General features: G+C 41.0%; 1 protein-coding gene across 1 annotated transcript in view; it reads right to left on the bottom strand.

The window, feature by feature from the left end:
* LOC123925147 (phospholipid-transporting ATPase IB-like) overlaps positions 1 to 21618 on the bottom strand; it is a 596799-nt gene that overhangs the window by 306246 nt on the left and 268935 nt on the right. The window lies entirely within an intron of this gene.

The following is a 21618-nucleotide window of genomic DNA, read 5'->3' as shown; positions in this document are numbered from 1 at the left end:
GGGAGAAAGCTTGAATGTTGCTGTACGCCAATATACACATGTGAATCCTCAAAGCAGGCCTCGAAGTGCAAGAACTTTCGGGAAAGACATCCTGCAGCTGAGAACCAGGTTCTACATTCCTTAGGGTGTAACTCAATCGGTCAGCCTGCACAAACTCACCAAAGGACGGCGTGCTGAAGAAAGCAAGCAGAGGAGCGGACCAGAGGGCGCGGGCCTAATCACCCGCAGTGTGCCCCACGGAGAGAAAATAACCCGCAATAAAGAAGGTGGGGAAAATTACTCTCGTATGAGTTTTAAGAGTTTGCAAGACAGATGAAGAGAACTGTGGCCAATTAAAGCAGCAATACAACTAAGAAAAACAACTGCTGGCTAGTGTGTCAGTCTGCTCCAGTCACTTGGTCTGGAAGGTGATGAGGGTCCCAGACTATGGGAAAGGATTTGGTTCTGATTACCACCTCTGGAAACTGTAAGGTGTTTGGAGAAGACTAGGGAAGAAGGACCCAACTGACAATAGGAGCCCACAGGAGGGTTGAGAAGAAACAGACTTTGGAAATGGAGTGTGGCTGATACCAATGATTCACTAAATCTTCTAGCACCTTCACTAAAGCTCTGCAACTTCTTACGAATAGAGTCTCAGTTACAAGGAGAGGCAATCTTTTTTTTTTTTCAAATTTCACTTTCCTTCAGCTATAGTTACACACATATAGCTTCACATGGAAACTGATATGTGGTAATTTTGCTTCATTTTGATGTTTTTCTTCTACAGGCTAGCCAAAGACCAGAGTGTTCTTTTGGGTCTGGATTATATCCAAACACAGTCACTTGGTAAAGACTCATTCTTCTATCAGAAGGTGAACCAGATCACATCCCAAGCTGTCAGCCTAAAGTTTTCCTCCATTCGCATCTATTTTAAAAGGTACACAAGAATGAAACCACTGAGGTTTCCTTTTCCCAACCTCTTAGATCACTATTTTCACACATCTTCAGCAAATAAATCATTTTGAGGTATTCTCAAAGACTTGTTTGCCTTCTTTAGATAAGGGGTAGGAGGGAGGTAAAAAGCAAAAGACTAAATACTTATATTTAAGAAGAAGGAGGAAACAAACCTGTCCACAAGTTCACATTGGCACTATTTCTCTTTTCCACTAGGAGCCAACTGCCATTCCTAATAACAACACTGGAAACAGCACAGAGGGCTCCCTGCAGGCTTCTTTCCCTGGCAATGGGCTGAGCGACAGAAACCACTGCCCTGAACCCCCACAGCAGTCAGGACCAGAGGAATACACACAGGTCATGCCACTACCCAAATTTATGTACCTGTTAATCTCTGCAAAAATTGAGTGTGGAAATACCAAGGTAAACACTAAGGGGCACACAAACATTTCATTCTGCCTCCAATATGGAAAACCAGTCTTCTAAAACATTAGCACTAATCCCAAATTCATTTTTGATGCAGGAGCTCTAGGGTAACAGATTAAAGACATTAATTTTCCTCACACCCAAACTGACTGGAGTCTTAGGACAAAGGCAACTGAACCCTACAGGGCCTTCTACCACCCCTCTGCCCTCAATATTGGTTAAGTTGGGCACAGCTTTTTCTTTCTTTTTAAATTTTTCCCCAATTTCCCGATCTTTAAAGACTCCTTTCTCCAGAAAGCAGTCTAGAATTCCCAGTTTTCATGGACACCTTTGCAAAAGGAATCAGTCATTTCAATACCAACTGTTTCCCTCCTTTCAGAAATATGTACCAGGGCATACTGCTTGATTGCATCTCTGCAATGAGAATTAAGGCAAGGAGTGGTTGGCACATTGAACCCATTCAACCTGAAGACCACAGTCCTATTTAGATGCACAGAACCCCTCCTTTTATACTACCTGCAAAAGAAACTGAATGTCCATACCACGTGCAACCTAAATCCAAAACACCAAGAATTACCAGACCTAGACTGAGATGAATAAAACCTGGAATGTAGATGGTGCTTCATGATAGTGAAAGTCCCTTGCTTTGCTTTAAAAGAAGCTGAGGTATGGAGAGCTCATGGTGATGTGGCCAATTACCTGCGGAGGCTATAGAACACCCCTTATCTAGACGCTTTTAGTGCTCAACACTCTTTTCTTCTTTCCATTTCTCTCCACTATTCTCCAAATCTTGAGTACTGCAACCATATCTCATACCACCTTGGTTTCTATGACCTTCACTTTCACTTCCCTTTAACCACTATCAGACTCTCAGGGCTGCCATAACTGACCATAACTGAGGTGGCTGAAAACAACAACAACAAAATCATCTCAGTTCTCAGGGCTAGACATGTGAATGCAAGATGTCAACAGGGCCATATTCTCTCTGAAACCTGCCCCAGCCCCTTCCTACCTGCTGGTGGGTTGCAATTCGGGCTTGCAGCTGCAGTGACTTCTGTCTCTGCCACCACTCCCTCGCTTATGTCCATGCATCTCGTCTCTTCTTGTAAGGACACCAGTCATTGCACAGGGCCCACTTGACTCCAGCAGGGCCTCATTTTAACTAATTACATCTGCAAGAAACCTATTTACAAACAAGGTCCCATTCTAAGGCCCGGGGGATTGAGACTTCAACCTGTCTGTTGGGGTGAACACAACTCAACCCATTAAAGCCACACAATTAGCACAGTCATGCCCAAGAAATAATAACATGAAATTTCCCTTTTGTTCCCTCCTACTCAATTTATTCAACCCCTTTCAACATGGCCTGCCTTGTTTTCAAAATGAGTTTTGTTACATAAGCCACTGAAGACTCACTCTCAAGGTCATTCTTAGCTTGGCCTACCTCTCCAGCTCTCCTGGATTTCATAGATGCTGATGCTGTCCTGAGACCCTTGACCTTTTGTTATTTCTACATTTCCTAATCCACCATCAACAATGTATATTCTCAACTCACATTGTCAATCTACAGGGTTCTCCTTTGAGACACTAGCAATTCAACTGGTCCTGTTTACTCTCACTTGACCTGGAAGGGCCCATGACGGTAACTTTGAGCTAGGCTTCTCTTGATCTTCCTTCACAATGACCTTAGTTTCAGAGCATTCATTCATTCAAAAGAATATTTACAAATATTTACTGTATGTGTCTTGGCGTTTAAACTTAGGTTCAAGATCGATAGTACACAAGATAAATACAGTCCGTCCCTCCCAGAATTAAGCATATAACAAGAGTATGAACAAGTAAACACGCAGTACTAAGTGCCAAGACTCAGGCAGGTAAGGAAGATACAGATGCATCAAGGAAGACGTAACACCAAAGGAAGTTAAATTGCATTTATCTCCCCCAAGAGTCTGACCCTGGCCTTCTTCTGATACTTCTACCTCGGTGATGACATTCAATTCCAAAATTGCCAACAGTGCTTCTAGTGGTTGGCACCCAACCCCAGCCTCCATTTTTCCTCTGTGCTTCCAACTAAATTTCTCCTAGTTGTTTCTAGCAGGATGTTCCAGTGGTACCTGGAATTCAGTGAGCCTGACACAAAGACCTTCCCTTTGATTGCCAGTCTTTCCCTCCACTACTATCTCACTACCACTATGCTCTCATTCATTCAAACTCGGAATGCTGGTATCCTCCTTCTCCTTCATTCTGATGCCTTGCCCCAAAGCTTAACTGGCCTCCAAGTGCAAGTTTTAAATTCTTACTAGAAAACTTTTTACATCTGGGGACACCTGGGTGGCTCACTCAGTTAAGCGCCTGTCTTTGGCTCAGGTCATGATCCCAGGGTCCTGGGATGGAGTCCTGCCTCGGTTTCTTGCTCAGCAGGGAGTCGTCTTCTCTTTCTCCCTGTGCCACTCCCCCTGCTTATGCTCTCTCTCTTTCTCTCTTACAAATAAAATCTTTAAAAAAAAAAATTAACATCCTTTCCTTTCCTTTTTTTTTTTTTTTACTTTCTTTCTTTTTCTTCCTCCCTTTCTTCCATTGCCATAGCCTAGGTTCATGTTCTCATTAATTGTGATTATGTAAAGATATCTTCACCAGGTTTCCTTTGCTCAGATCTCTACCCAATGGAATTCAATTTACAAGTAACATTAAACTTATAGCACGTTGGAGCTTATAAAATGTTTTCAGAAAACCTGCTTTTCATCCCCACATCAGCCTCCACCGGTGGACATAGTAAGGCCTGAAACCTCAGAAATGACCTGAGAGGTTAAGTGACTTGCCCGAGACCAAGTAGTGGCAGAGCAACCACTCATTCAATGCGGATTTCAAATGCAGAGCTCACCAGCCGCAGTGCTGCTGAAGTCATTTTCCCTAAGGTATTTCTGAGTCTCTCCATATAACATGGCTCAAAAGCCAGCCACCCCCCAGGAGATGTCTTCCAGAGATGGCTACAGAGGCCCTCACCTCTCCTTGCTTCCACCAGTCCTTCCCTCCTGCCTCAGAAGAACCCTCCGGCCAGAGCCAGGGCTGGGCAGGAAGTGCAAGTAGCTGAACCAGCAACGCTTACTTTGGCACCTTGGGTCTAGGTAATTCAGTAAACTCAGCAACTCTCCAGTGAGGACTTTCAATTCCATAAATTCAGCAATACTGCCAGCCACATACTCCCCCCGCTGCCAGCCCAGTCACTAAGGGCCTCTACCTTTCTCCCTCACCTTCACCATTTGTTGCTGAAATGACCACCATAGCCATGGATATCTGCTTGACACCATACACTGTGAGTACTCAGTTTGGTGAGACCAACCTTCTGCACACAGGCAGCAGACATTTAATAGCAATCTAGTAACCATCATGTGCTTTGCAGATGCTAGGGACGCAAAACTGAGGGGTAAGTTCTTGCCTCCATGAACTACCTGTGCCTCTATTTCCCTATCCACTATACCCTGTGGAACCTGGGCTGCTGTGGGTAATCTTCCCTTCACCCAAAACTTCTTAAATCCCTGCATTACAGTCATGATTAAAATCTGACTTTCCCTGGAGGCATCACCTGCCTCACACCCCATCTCGTTTTCTGTCTCTCCTGCACTTCCTCTCTCCTTTACACCAGATCAGCGCAGTGATCCCTCCAGAGTCGTTGGACTGCGAAACTCCCATCCTTATCTCTCCTCCCTTTCAAGTACATATTTGTCCACCAACACCTTTATCCCCATCTTCTTTGCAATTACCGAATCAACTCTTTCATGTTCTCTCTTTGAAGACAGATGACATTAAAGATCATAAAAGTTGGTTCAACTCAAACATTGACCAAAGACCATGTGAAGACACTTTCCTTTATAAATCCCTCACAGATGATACAGGACACCTGTCTCTCACCTGTTTCCCTATATCCACCTTATCCTTCACCAGACAGAGATCCTCTGCACTCCCCAAATGAATTTCATATTCACCTATTTTCCTAGAACCTTCTACCACCTCCTGCCTGCCAGAGCACCATTCATTCTTCAAAAAGGAATAAAATGCCTCTCCTCTTCCACCAAGCCTCCCCTGAGCATAAAGATTTTTCTGACAACCTTCCAATCAGTTAAATTCAATCTGTACAGCTGAGCAAGATTTGGGGAAGCCTGGAAGCCAGGCTGAGGGGTTTACACTTAAGCCTCAAGAAGGAGGAAACTCTTAAGGGTGTTAGACCAGCACTGCCCAATAGAAACTTTTTGGGATGATACAAATGTTCCTCTGTACTATTCACATGTGGCTCCTGAACACCCGAAATGTGGCTAAGGGCAACAAAGAAACTAAAATTGTAATTTTATTTAAATTCATTTGAATAGCTACATGGGCTAGAGGCAACCATAGTGAGCAGATTTCTAAACTAAGTTGGTGCCGTGATAGAAGAGTTTTTAGAAAGGCAAATCAACGCAGCAGGGATAGAAAAGAATGTGCTGGGGGTACAGCAAGGGAAACTAGCAAGCTAGGAATCCCTGGCAGTGATCTGGGAGGGAGACTTCCCTTTCTTTAGAAAGGATAAGAAAAATACATGACTCTGTCCTATCACCAAAGCACTAAGAAAAGAAAAGCACACACACACACAAACAGGAGTTAGAGGCCTTATAAATCTCATTAAAACTACAGAAGACATTTTTTGCTTGCCAATTTTAACTTATCAAACTGAGTTTCCTATTGCATATCTACTAATAAGAGATTCACAGTTTCATGAGGTCAAATACAAAAATTATTTTCTAGCGAAAATGCATAAAATGTAAAATAATTATTTCATGTGCTATCTACTTTTTCCCTTTCACCTTGGCAAAACTCAAACTTTTTGTTCAGGCACACATAAAACAATAGGTATCCGATGAAGCATGTAAGGTTGGGGAGAGACGGTAGTCTCTTATGATATGCTCACATAAAATAAGCCTGTTGGCAGGGAAATGATTAGAATGTCCTAAGGTAGAATTCACGTGTGGTCTCTGAACCAGATTAGATCTCACACTTCTGAACAGAGCCCTGAAATGACTTGCTTACTTCCTTTCTATTCTTCACCCCACACAGAGGTCTGTACCTTTCCAACACAACTCAACTCAGAGGGAGAGCTACTGAGTAAAGCCAATTTAGAAATAGTAAGCCAGATGGGAAAAAAAAAAAAAAATCTAGCTCATCCTTCCTCCGATACCTGTGAAATTTAAGGACATTTTAAGATATCTGTTTAAGCTCTCAAGTTAGAAACATGGTCCTTAATTTGAAATTTCAATCCTCCCTATCTGTACTGCCAATCAGATTATCTTATAATCATTACCTACTTGTCAGAATACTTACCCTCCAAGGCACTACTGAGTTTTTAAATAGATAGGTTAACTAGTCGTACCAATTTGATTTATATAACATAAATCAAAGGAAAATGCACTAATTGGGGGATTACCACTTAAAATGCTCTTGTTGATGAAAGGTTCAGCATAGAGAATATAGTCAGTGGTATTATAATAGCGTTGTACGATGACAGACGGGAGTGGGGCATAAGGTGCGGATTTGTCCGATTGCTATGTTGTACACCTGAAACCAATGTAGCATTGTGTGTCAACTACACTCTAAAGGAAATAAAATGAATGACAAAAATAAAATAAAATGTTCTTTTTTGAGGCCTCTCTATCAATCCACTGGGAGCACCTGGACTGCCTGCCTGCTAAAGGTGAGTTTATCCAACTCATGAACTCCAGCAGAGCCTGGGGAACCACTTCCAATACTCTTCCAAACACCTTCACTCTCTCAGATACACTCATCAGAACAAAATTATTGGCCACATCTTCTACAATTTGTGTATGATATTCTTCTTCCATAATCCTTCCCTACTGAGAGTGGAATGATTTCACATTCTATCGAAAACACACAAGATACTAACTGGAAAAGGTTCTGTCATCACATTTCCCAAAATATTAAAATGAGAAATCTACTTCATAAGCACATGACTTCCACATAGTTGCCAGCATCTGAAAATAATTGGAGGCATTTCCCAAGGTACTGCTCTGCACCTGGTCTGATTTCTTTCTGTCTGTCCTGTTCTACAACTCTCCTATCGGCCAGGCTTGATTTCAACAGCATCAATGTGTAAACACAGAATGCCCTCTGGAAAGGAAGAATGTTAGACCTTTTTAAGCATTTGAGATTGACAACTGTGGTACAGTGGCCCCGGAGAAATTTAACTTGGCTCCTGCGCAGCCGCCTGGCATTACAGGTCACACGGTGTAAATCCTAAGGACAAAGCCAACATGACAGACATGTACATTGTTGCCATTCCCAAAATTCTGTCCCGCTAGGGCCCTCTGTAACCTCCAGAAGCTCGTGTCTCCTGCACATGCTCACCTTCTCTTATAAAACCTGGATGCTAACAAGCTGGCAAGTACACTCAGGGGAGTGATCAGAATTTAGGGACAGAGGAATGAGGAAAAGTAGGATCATACCATTTGGTTACAGAATACTCTCATGAAAACGGAGACATAAAGAGAAAAGAAAGAATAAAGCATCCTTTAAGGCTGCCTTATATTTAGTTGATGACTGCAGTTTGCTTTTCAACTACTCAGAAGAATAATTTGTGAATCTGGTATGCTCAAAAGCTCACTAGTGGGGCACCTGGGTGCCTCAGTCGGTTAAACATCCAACTCTTGATTTTGGCTCCGGTCATGATCTCAGGGTTGTGGGACCAGGCCCTGCAACACGCTCAGCACGGAATCTGCTTGAGATTTTCCCTCTTCCTCTGCCCCTGCCCAACACCTACCCCCGGCCTACCCCCTGTCCCCCACTCGCACGCACACACACTCTCTCTCTCTCTCAAATAAACAAATAAAATCTTTTTTTTTTTTTTTTTTAAAGATAAAGCTCACAAGTAAGATCAGCTTCTGGAGGCCAGAGGGACACAATGTAGACATGGTTTAAGCCCACAACCAACCCATTGGCTTCCCCAGGGCTCCCAGTTCAATTCTATTTGTTACTGTAGTCACACTGTAATTCTGAAAAATTATTCAAGTTTCACTTTCTTAGTAGCCAAGACATGAGAGGAAATGTACCGGTGAGGACTTGAGGGCAGGGAGAACAGGTCAATTGACACTTTTCCTCATGAAGTTTCACTCTCATTTTGCTCTCCAAGTCTGAAGGGAATTTTATAATCTTTGGAGACAGAACCAATAAGACTCGAGTCTGTTGCAGGGATTGTAAAGTGATGAATACACTACCTACTCAGAGAGAAAGAGATGAGATGAGAGGGCAGCTGTGGCGGGAGCCGTTACAATCTTCACATGCTGCAAAATGTGGGCCAACAGGCATTAGAGATATTGCAAAACCAATTTGTTTCAAACAATTTGAGACCCAATGACTTGATTTGGTGGCCTAAAACTGACCGGAATGGAAACAACATACTATTTGAGGTGGCATAATTTATAAAAATGCTGAATTTGCATAGTTTATCCCATGCATGACTGAAGACAGAAAAAAGTGCCATAGGTCCTCATAGAACAAATAGTTTCTTGGGGGCACACCTTCTGCACCCTCAATTGGGAACCCTGACAAGACACTATGAGCAGGACGAACTTGTTCACACTAACCCAAAAAGGGACAGAGGTCTGGTGCCTTCTCTGAGTACAGAAATTTTACTTTAGGCAGAAAAGGGAGATGTTCTAATGGCTGGATTGTAACTTACGACATCAACATGATGAAAATTTCTAAACCATTTGTAAGATTCATTCTTATGGGGGGTAGAGCAGCAGGGGAACCAAAGCCAAATGTGATTCCGTATCGTAGTTAAGCTCCTGACTATTATCTGCTGAACTGCAGAAAAGCAATTTGTTTAAAAAACACAAGCTTAATGATGACAAAACAGCATAGAGACTACATAATTTTCAACCAAAGGCTCTGTACCACCTTTTCCTTTTTTCCCCTAAAATCGTTTTCATCTTTTTCTCCCATCCCTATATGAAACCAAATATAACTAGGACCATGCAAACAAATAAATACACATTTTGGATTATGGGGTTCTTTTTGTAACAGTTCAAGAGCCATTTTTCTTTTTCTTAACTCCATTGTTATGCATCATCTTTTATCAGACTATACCATTCTCCCTACTCACTGATGGCCGTTTGGATGAGGTAGACGGAGGGGCACAATTAAATTAGTGTCTGAGGTAAGAAGTGAACTTACTAGAGGTACAAGCAGGGTAGACAGGGAGCAATAAAGGCTAATTTGTAAAATATCATGAAATTAGGATAAATTAGTCAGTAAGTTTGCAAGACTTTTGGTATCACATTTGTTGGAATATTTTTTTACTTCAAGCCCTGTAATTACGTAGGTATTATGTAGGATAGAATTAGAGTAATGAGACTCGATTTCCTGTGTGGAATATGGAAACCAGAGTCACTGCTTTGCAGGTACAGCAATTGATCTCATTTGCCACATCATGGTAATCCTGTAACCTATCCAGAATCTGTGTGAAGTTAAACAACAATCATCACATAGAACCCCATGCAAACGTATAGAAGGCCATCAGCAGGCATCTGGGAATAACTCCTGCAGAACTCTGTTAACAGTGCAGCCTGGAAGCCATGGAGCAACCAGAAATAGAGAAGAATGCATTCTGCCCCTTGCCTCTTCCACGTCCTGCTGGGAAAGAGGCAGGATGGGAATGGAAAGGCAATGCTAATGCAGGAATTCTCAGTATTTTCAATCGAACACACTCTTCCTATTTTCATTCTGAAGAAGGAACCTGCAGAAATTATTTTCAGGGAATGCTGATCATAAAAACTACCAGATGAATAAACATTTTTGCTCTGTCCTGCTCCTTTCATCTTTTCCAGCAGTGCCTTATATTATCTGCATCTCCCAGAGTCTCCCAAACCACTCAAGTCTGTCCACTCCTACTCTGTAATTGCCTCTTTCTTCCTCTGTGACCTGGGCTTTTCCGGTCTTAAATAAGCATGTTCACAGTCTTGAAATGATTTAATAGCTATCATATGCAAGGGAAACTAGATTGAATATATTAGCTTAAAAAGGCAGAACTGAGACCTACTGGTACAGATTTGACCCTGTCCTAGAGTCAACTTTATCTTACTCAAAGAAGCATAAAAAATAGGCAGCTCCAAAATTGCCATAAAACAAACATAGAGAATGAAGACAATACATGGGAGTCAGAATTTAAAGTTTGGAAGTGAAGAGAATGAAGGCATACATTAAAACAATGGAATTCTTTATATTTTCAGATGCAATGTCCCTTGCTAAATGTGTTGGAAAAAAACCATCTTCCTACCCTCAATTCCATCCTCAAACAGAAATGGAAAGACTTTGCTAGCAAAGCAACACATAAAGGTGATGCCATAAGAGATATCCAATACTTAAGAAAAAAGTTTGTAGGGGTGCCTGGGTGGTTCAGTGGGTTAAAGCCTCTGCCTTCAGCTTGGGTCATGATCCCAGGGTCCTGGGATTGAGCCCTGCTTCGGGCTCTCTGCTCAGCAGGGAGTCTGCTTCCCTTCCTCTCTCTCTGCCTGATTCTCTGCCTACTTGTGATCTCTGTCTGTCAAATAAATAAAATCTAAAAAAAAAAAAAAAGTTTGGGATGATACAGTTTGAAAAAGCAAAAGAAGTAAGATGCCTTTCTAGGGTATCTTGTAAGAACAGCTGAAGTGGAATCAGTATCCCTGGAAATCTTGTATTACCCCTCCAGGAAAAAACTAGAATCCTCAAACAAGACAAAAACATGTAAAGAAGCAAAGAAAGAGATAAGAGACAGACATACAGGCAGACACTAATTCCTATTAGATGTCTATGCAAGATGGATGCTATGGCCTACAAGGTCCCTCATTGGACAAAACTGCACCATGCTCCTTGGTACCTCCCAGAGGCTGAAGCACTGCTAAGGTATGATATATGATAGAACAGTGAATAAGGAATAAAGTTTAAAAAAAAAAACAAAAACCTTTCAGTAATGAAATGGACAAGGCAACAGCACCATGATTTCACATATGGTCCAAGCCTTCAGTGTGAGGAACCCAATGAAAGCAAGGTGGAAAACCATCAGGCTGTGATTCCAGGTAAGGCCTTTAGATAAAATAATATATCTAAGCACACAGCTAGACTGTGAGGAAATCTGTAAGTTTCTAATTAAAGTATCAGTAGGAACATCCCTGAAGACACTGAGAGTTGCTACCTACCGGGTTTTTCCCTCAGGAAGTCAAAGAAACCAAACTAAGAGCTCTCCCAGGCAGGCTCAGCAAATTTATTTAAATTTAAAATCACACCATTGGCTAGAATGGTTTGACAGCTAAAATACGGTAAAACATTCTTCCAGAAGTAGTTTCTTTTTATGTAGCTAAACTCAAACACTCATCTCTTTGTCAAATAATAGTAAATCTTTAAAATAGTAGGGCACTATGCCAAGACTTTCAGAGAATGTCAAATGAACCAATATATGTTATCTTCATAGATTCTGAAGAGAGATAAAATATATACCAAAAATAACTATAATACAAGGTACTAAAGTATGAAGAGCCAAACAGTAGTAAAGTTAGGTAATAAAGGATTTCTTTAAGTAGATACTAACTTTAAGAAAGTCTTCAAATCTGGGCTACATTTTAAGAGAGAGGTAGATCATGGGCACAGGAACAAAACAAGGTGAGGAAGGGGGAAATTGGAATAAAAGAAGCCACAAATTGGGTACCCACCATTTCTAGCCAGGAATGGCCACTCTCTTCATTTAGTGGGTAGAGAAAGAAATATCATGGGAATTGGTGGGCAAATTAGACCAGGATAGATTACTGGAGCACCTTGAAGGTGAGCCTCAGAAGTTAAATCTTCCTTCTGAAGATGCTTTAGAAAATTAGATTTTAAAAAATATTAGATTAGATTAGATAATGCTTAAAAAATATTAGACGCGTCAAAACACTGACCAGTAGAGTGAAGAATGGAGAAGCTAGGGGTCTGAAGCTACAGTGACAACAAAGGAAGAAGGCTGAGGGAGAGTCAACTAAGGAATCAGCAGCAAGAGGGAAGGAAAAGAGCACATTTCACCTTCAACTCATTCCACACAGTTGCAGGGCCTTGACAGTGGGGCAAGAGGCTCCTGTACAGAACAGCTTAGTTAATAACTCCCACACAGGAAAAGATTCCAAGACTCTGAAATGTAGCTTTAATAAAAGCATGTTTAGATAAAAATATTACTACTCAAATTTGTATAAAGTGGGAATATCATCCTTCAAAAAGTAATTACCTGCTCTTATTAGAATGGCCCAAATCTGGAATGCTGACAACATCAACTGCTGGTGAGGATTTAGAGCTATAGGAACTCTCATTTATTGCTGGTAGGAACACCAAATGGTGCCGCCAATTTGGAAGGCAGTTTGGCAGTTTCTTACAAAACTAAACATACTTTTACATAAAAGCCAGCAATTGCATTCCTGGGTATTTACCCAATAGAGTTGAAAACTTAGGTCCACACAGACACCTGCACCTGGATGTTTACAGTAGCTTCATTCAATACTGCTAGGACTTGGAAGCAATCAAGATGTCCTTCAGGAGGGAGATGGATAAACTGATACATCCAAAGGAATATTATTCAGTGATAAAAAGAAATTAGTTATTGGCTAAGAAAAGACATGAAGGGAACTTAAATATGTATTATCTAAGCGAAAGAAGCCAATCTGGGAATCCTACACGTTGTGTGATTCCAACTATATGACATCTAGAAACACTGAAAATTATGGAGACAGGAAAACAAACAAACAACATTGTTCACCAGGATTTGGGGAAGCAGGGAAGAATACATGGAACACAAAAGATATTTGGGCAGTGAAACTATATGATACTGAAAAGGTGGATACTTGACATTATATGCTCATCCAAACCCATAGAATGTATACCAAGAGTGAACCCTAACATAACTATGGGCTTTGGGTAACAAGGATGAGTCAATATGGATTCATTAACTATAACAGATCAGCACTCTGGTTGGGGATGGAGATAGTGGGGGAGGCTCTGCATGTGTAGGGCTATGGGATATAGAGGAAATCTGTACCTTTCCCTCAATTCACCTATGAACCTCAAACTGCTCTAAAAAATTTAAGTATCAGTTTTTAAAAAGGCCAAAGAAGAAAGTAAATCCCAAATTATATACCAGCAAATTGTGGAAGCGGGTGCTCAGAGAAACAGTTCCTCCAATGAAGCAATGATTAAGATGAAAATACTGACACAATATACTTTTTTGGAACTCTGGGATTTAATTTTAAAAATCTACAATAACAAGAGGAGCGCTTAGTGAAGATAAAGGTGGCAGAATTTCATTAATAAAGCACTGTGGCCTTTTTGCTTATTTGCCTCCCATTCCTCAGCACCACATGTGGGCCATGAGGATGCTGGCCCACATTCACAGGGCAGCTTACTGGTGCCAAGGGACTCATATGAATCTTATTTTATAAATACTTCATTTGTGCATTTTGACTTGCCCTGTGGTTCCTGGAGGGAATGGTGCAGAGGCTGACCTTTGTTTCACACCACCCTGCTAGCCTTGGGCTGGAGTGGCTTTCCAGGTGGTGGTGGCACCTGGTGTAAGATTTAAAGATTACTCTCCATGCCCACCTGGGACAAGGGACTACAAAAGCAGCAAGCATCAGAAAAACCCAAAAGCCTTGGAAGCACAAGGCTAAGGAGGAAGTCTCTTGAATAAGTAAGGGCTTGGTAGGGCCATCCAGGACTGACACACACTCAAAAAAGACCTTAGAGGGCCTAGACTTGTACTTCTAGCAAGCAGTTCTGTCAGTGCTACACAAACAGGAGGCAAAGGTTAAAGCAGAGTTGTAGATGGCCTAGCTTCCACATGAAAAGAGTGCCCCAGCTCACAGCTAAGCTAGAAAGACAGGGGAAATACTTATTTTCCTTTTGGCTCCAAAAATTTAAGGAAATCTGACAGGTCACTGGAGGACCAATGAGAAAACAGAGCAGAGACTTCAGTAACCATACACCTACAGAAGAGAGACATCAGTAATAACACTTGACAAGGAATACAGTCTCTGCAAAATGGATTGGCACACTCACTAAACACAATGGCAGTACTCAACAGTTGACAACTAACCTGAGTTATGCAGAGAATCTGATTTCCAGATCTACCATGTTATAATATTTAAAATAACCAATTTTTGATGACAACAACAATAAGGCACACAAGGAAACAAAAGAGAATGTCCCATTCAGGGGGAAAAAATAAATTGAAAGAAATCATCCCAGAAGAAGCCCAAACACTGAATCCATTAGACAAAGACTTTAATTCAATTGTCTTAAATATGATCAAAATGCTCAAGGAAACATGGACAAAGAAGTAGAGGAAATCAGTAAAGATATGACAAATGGAGATATTGTAAAGAGATAGGAATTAAAACAAGAAACTAAATAGAAAGTGGAGCTGAAAAGTATAGTAGCTAAAATTAAAAATTCTCTAGAAGGGTTTAACAGATTTGAACAAGCAGTTAAAAGATTCCACCATCCTGAAAATAGGACACCTGAAATTATATAGACTGAGGAACAGAAAGAAAAAAGAATGAATAAGAATCAATGGAGCCAGAAGGACATGTAGGACACCATCAAGCAGAGCAACATATACTTTTGAGAGTCAGGAAGAGAAGAGAGGAATAAAGAAGAAAAAAAATATTTGAAGAAATGATAGCTGAAAAATCCTAACACCATTAAGCTCAACAAACTCCAAGCAAGATAAACCTCAAAGAGATCTACATTAATACATATTATAATCAAACAAAGACAAAAACAAAGAGAATCTCAAAAACAGCAAAAGAGAAGCTATACATCATGTAAAAAGCATCTTTAATAAAACTAACTGCCAATTGTTCATTGGAAACCATGGATGCCAAAAGGCAGTAGAATGACTGTATTTAAAGTGCTGAAAGAATAAACCTTACAAGCCAAGAATCCTATCTTTGGCAAAAGTACCATTAAAAAATGTAGGAAGAGGTGTGCCTGAAGGGCTCAGTTGGGAGAGCACATGACTCTTGATCTTGTGGTTGTGAGTTCTAGCCCCACATTGGGTGTAGAGATTACTGAAAACAAACAAACAAACAAACAAACAGAATAATGAAGGCATGCCCAGGTAAACAAAATGTGAATTCAACACTAGACCTGTCCCTCAAGAAATACTAAAGAGCAGTGCTTCAGACTGAAATGAAAGGACACTAGACAGTAACTTGAAGCCCTAGGAAGAATAGCTCCAACAAAGGTAACTACATAAAACCCAATATTAGTGTATTTTTGATTTGCAACTCTTTTTGTTCCCTACTAAAAGATATATTCATAAAATAATTATCAATCCATATTAATGGGTATACAGTGTCCAGAGATGACATGTGTGATAAGAACAATGTAAAATGGGAGGCAGAGCTACATAGGAGCAATTTTTATATGCTACTGACTTTAAATTGCTCTCTATTTAAACTGGGCCATTATAAATTTATGATCTGGGTTGTAATCCCCACAGTAAGTCACTAAGGAAATAAAAAAAGGATGGAAAAGGAAATGAGACATGTCTTCATCTACTCAGGCTTCTGTAACAAAATACCACAGACTGAGCAACTTATGAAAAAGCAGAAATTTATTTGTCACAGTTCTGGAAACTGAAAGTCCAAGATCAGGGTGCTCACATGGTTAGCTGAGGGCCTCTGGGTCCAATGGTGAAGGCTCCACCCTCAGGACCAAATCATCTCCCAAAGGCCCACCTCACCATACCATTACTTTGAGAATTAGGATTTCAACATAAAAATGGTGGGGAGGCCTGGGGTGTGGGGAAGGAGGACACAAACATTCAGACCAAAGCAGGAATGGGATCAAAAAGGTACACTACATTAAAACAAACAAACAAACAAACAAAACAAAAAAACAACCACACACACACACACACACACACACACAAAAGAAGGCAGCATTGGTTACCAAGTAAAATACAGAAAACATACTTGCTAGGGGCAGGGGATTTGTAGGAGAGGTTAATAAATCCTTAAGGAGTGTAGGGTTTTATCTTAGGGTGATAAAAATAATCTGGATCTACACAAAGGTGACAGTGGCATAACACTGTGGATGTACTAAATACTACTGAATTATTCACTTTAAGATGGTTAACTTCATGTGAGTTTCACCTTGATGGGGGGAAAAGTCAGCAGCAAAAAAAAAAATACCTCTAATTTTGTTTTCATTCTGCCAGTAGTAAAAAGCAGCCAACCAAAACTTATCCCTTGTAAGAACAGACTGAACAAACTGGTCTTTCTAAAGAATGAAACACCAGTAATAATTTTAGAATCATCTCAGCTTTGCCTCTACTCAGAAAACCTTACTCTACTTGCAAATCCATTTGGAAGTTTTTCCCCTTTGCCATCATTCCCTGAAAGCAAAGTTAAAATGCATATTCATTTGTCATATTGAAGCGTGGTGTCATCAAAGGGCTTAGAGTTTCACATATACAACCACAGGAAGAGGGAAAATAACAAAAATACCCCCTCTTAAGCCCCCAGATTCAAATAATTACTATAATATACCCCAATATTCCATATAGCAAAGTTCAACCTAAAGTCATTAATTTATTTATTTTTATTTTTTTGAAGTCATTAATTTAGAAACTATCTTTAAGATTCGACAGCTAAAATGTGCCAAGAAAAAGCTTCTTCCTGTTACATTTAAAACCTATGTCAAAATACTAGCCAATAGGATTCAACAGTACATTAAAAGGATTATTCACCACGATCAAGTGGGATTTATTCCAGGGCTGCAGGGTTGGTTCAACATCCGCAAATCAATCAATGTGATACAACACATTAATAAAAGAAAGAACAAGAACCATATGATACTCTCAATAGATGCTGAAAAAGCATTTGACAAAGTATAGCATCCCTTCTTGATCAAAACTCTTCAAAGTGTAGGGATAGAGGGCACATACCTCAATATTATCAGAGCCATCTATGAAAAACCCACCGCAAATATCATTCTCAATGGAGAAAAACTGAAAGCTTTTCCGCTAAGGTCAGGAACACGGCAGGGATGTCCATTATCACCACTGCTATTCAACATAGTACTAGAAGTCCTAGCCTCAGCAATCAGACAACAAAAAGAAATTAAAGGCATCCAAATTGGTAAAGAAGAAGTCAAACTATCACTCTTCGCAGATGATATGATACTATATGTGGAAAACCCAAAAGACTCCACTCCAAAACTGCTAGAACTTGTCCAGGAATTCAGTAAAGTGTCAGGATATAAAATCAATGCACAGAAATCAGTTGCATTTCTGTACACCAACAACAAGACAGAAGAAAGAGAAATTAAGGAGTCAATCCCATTTACAATTGTACCCAAAACTGTAAGATACCTAGGAATAAACCTAACCAAAGAGGCTAAGAATCTATACACAGAAAATTATAACGTACTCATGAAAGAAATTGAGGAAGACACAAAGAAATGGAAAAATGTTCCATGCTCCTGGATTGGAAGAATAAATATTGTGAAAATGTCTATGCTACCTAAAGCAATCTACACATTTAATGCAATCCCTATCAAAATACCATCCATTTTTTTTCAAAGAAATGGAACAAATAATCCTCAAATTTATATGGAACCAGAAAAGACCTCGAATAGCCAAAGGAATATTGAAAAAGAAAGCCAAAGTGGGTGGCATCACAATTCCGGACTTCAAGCTCTATTACAAAGCTGTCATCATCAAGACAGCATGGTACTGGCACAAAAACAGACACATAGATCAGTGAAACAGAATAGAGAGCCCAGAAATAAACCCTCAACTCTATGGTCAACTAATCTTCGACAAAGCAGGAAAGAATGTCCAATGGAAAAAAGACAGCCTCTTCAATAAATGGTGCTGGGAAAATTGGACAGCCACATGCAGAAAAATGAAATTGGACCACTTCCTTACACCACACACGAAAATAGACTCCAAATGGATGAAGGACCTCAATGTGAGAAAGGAATCCATCCAAATCCTTGAGGAGAATGCAGGCAGCAACCTCTTCGACCTCAGCCACAGCAACATCTTCCTAGGAACAACGGCAAAGGCAAGGGAAGCAAGGGCAAAAATGAACTATTGGGATTTCATCAAGATCAAAAGCTTTTGCACAGCAAAGGAAACAGTTAACAAAACCAAAAGACAACTGACAGAATGGGAGAAGATATTTGCAAACGACATATCAGATAAAGGGCTAGTATCCAAAATCTATAAGGAACTTAGCAAACTCAACACCCAAAGAACAAACAATCCAATCAAGAAATGGGCAGAGGACATGAACAGACATTTCTGCAAAGAAGACATCCAGATGGCCAACAGACACATGAAAAAGTGCTCCACGTCACTCGGCATCAGGGAAATACAAATCAAAACCACAATGAGATATCACCTCACACCAGTCAGAATGGCTAAAATTAACAAGTCAGGAAATGACAGATGCTGGCAAGGATGTGGAGAAAGGGGAACCCTCCTCCACTGTTGGTGGGAATGCAAGCTGGTGCAACCACTTTGGAAAACAGCATGGAGGTTCCTCAAAATGTTGAAAATAGAACAGCAATTGCACTACTGGGTATTTACCCTAAAGATACAAACATAGTGATCCAAAGGGGCACGTGTACCCGAATGTTTATAGCAGCAATGTCTACAATAGCCAAACTATGGAAAGAACCTAGATGTCCATCAACAGATGAATGGATAAAGAAGATGTGGTATATATACACAATGGAATACTATGCAGCCATAAAAAGAAATGAAATCTTGCCATTTGCGACATGGATGGAACTAGAGGGTATCATGCTTAGTGAAATAAGTCAATCGGAGAAAGACAACTATCATATGATCTCCCTGATATGAGGACATGGAGAAGCAGCATGGGGGGTTAGGGGGATAGGAGAAGAATAAATGAAACAAGATGGGATTGGGAGGGAGACAAACCATAAATGACTCTTAATCTCACAAAACAAACTGGGGGGTGCTGGGGGGAGGTGGGATTGGGAGAGGGGGAGGGGGCTATGGACACTGGGGAGGGGAGGCGAACCATAAGAGACTATGGACTCTGAAAAACAACCTGAGGGTTTTGAAGGGTCAGGGGTGGGAGGTTGGGGGAACAGGTGGTGGGTAATAGGGAGGGCACGTTTTGCATGGAGCACTGGGTGTTGTGCAAAAACAATGAATACTGTTACACTGAAAAAAATAAATAAAATGGGAAAAAAAATAAATAAATAAAACCTATGTCATACCATGTCAATATTTGGAAACAAAAAGGCAAGGCAGCTTTGGCTGGGATAAACATTTTATAAGTTTGTCTTGTGATCCCTTGATGCCCTTCCCATTGGACAATAAAAAGAAAAGGAGAGAAACACCCATTAATAATCTTCAAACCTCTGCCACACATTTTATGAATATGGAAGGCTTAAAAACCTAGCTCTGGATTAAAGAACCTAGCCAACAGGGGCACTGGGTGGCTCAGTGGGTTAAAGCCTCTGCCTTTCGCTCAGGTCATGATCCCAGGGTCCTGGGATCGAGCCCCGCATCGGGCTCTCTGCTTGGCGGGGAGCCTGCTTCCTCCTCTCTCTCTCTCTGCCTGCCTCTCTCCCTACTTGTGATCTCTATCTGTCAAATAAATAAATAAAATCTTTAAAAAAAAAAAAAAGAACCTAGCCAACATTGTTATTGTGTGCAACTTTAAAATCCATGGTTTCTGGAATTCAAGACTAAATGATAGGAAGTATGAACGGATTCAGATTAAGCCCTTACCTGGGACCAGCACGACTGTGCAAACACATTAGTGTTCTTGCCCATGAGCCCTATAACGCTGTCCAAATTTCACACATGCTGCTAAGGCCAGAATCAAAGTCACACACCAGTGAATGGAAGTTTGCACATAGCATCTCTATGACTGATAAAAATAATAAATTCTCCCAATTCTAACCTATGTATCCTAAAATACTCAACAGAGTTGAATGAACTGTTACAGTTTCTAGGTATACCGTTTGTAGGATAGTGACATAATCCTGAAGAACTGGATATTAGCTTGAGAAATCAGGGCTTCCCTGCCCTGAGAGAGAAAATGTTTCCTCTCACTGAGCACAGAGACTTTCACCACCCAGGACTCTGCTGGATGCAGCCTTCGTGGCTCCTAGTGCCTTGGACACCTGAGCTCTGGAAGAATGTAAGGCCATGCTGCCCCCCAGGATCTCAGACTTCGGTTATCCCTAACGCCCCCAAGAAATTATTTTCTTAATTCTCCCACATTCTAGACCAAAGTGTGGATCTTCTTCTTGAGTGCATGTAACAGATGTCATTTTAAGTGTCATTCTCCTCACAGTGAATGCTCTCTCGACCATCCAAGAACATGTGGGTGCTGTCACACATTCCCTCAAGGTCAAGAGTGTACAGTCAGCAGATATGCAGGAGAAAATGAACGCCAGGCCTGAGGGAGCCAGAAATAGGGGCAGCAACAGGAAAGGGGACAAACCTTTTGCTGCTTTTTGATAGTATTTCTGGTTCTCTCTGGAGGTCCTTCTGTATCCACTTGATCGACTAGTTCTCTCCAACCCCCGCCACAAGTTTTGGCTTCATACGACCCATCATAGCCAAAGCAATCCACATTTTACTTGGCCTTCCGGCTCCACCAACCCCTGCACCCTGGCAACTGCACCCTCTGTTTTGAACAGTTTCTTGGGGCATTCTGTTTTTTCCCCTCCCAATTTTGCTGAGGAGTAAGTGACAAATATAATTGTGTACATTTAAAAGTGCACAACATGATCTGATACACATACACACGGGAAGTGATTTCCAAGATCGAGATAGCTAATGCCATCACCTATCACCTCACACAGCTAACTTTTTTATTACTGTGTGTACCGAATGCTTAAGATCTCAGCAACCTTCACCATCTTCACCACAGCTGCCACGCTCTACATTAGATCCTCAGGAAGTTGTTCTTATAACTGAAAGTCTGTGTCTCGGGACATTGTTGTTGGTACAGCCCAGCCTTGAGTCAGTCCATGTCCGAACCCATAAGGCAGGACTCCAGACACCTCCTGACAGTACTGCCCAAGATCACACCAGCCATGAGGACAGAGTCATGTGACACATGGCCACACTGGAGGAGGTGGGGAAGACAGCAAGGGAATCTCAAATATTACCACCATTCGAATTTCATATTCTCTTCTGCCACCTAATTAGTATCT

The sequence above is a fragment of the Meles meles genome, chromosome 14 (assembly GCF_922984935.1).
Source record: "Meles meles chromosome 14, mMelMel3.1 paternal haplotype, whole genome shotgun sequence".
Taxonomy (NCBI): domain Eukaryota; kingdom Metazoa; phylum Chordata; class Mammalia; order Carnivora; family Mustelidae; genus Meles; species Meles meles.
This window is presented reverse-complemented; position numbering and strand designations above follow the sequence as displayed.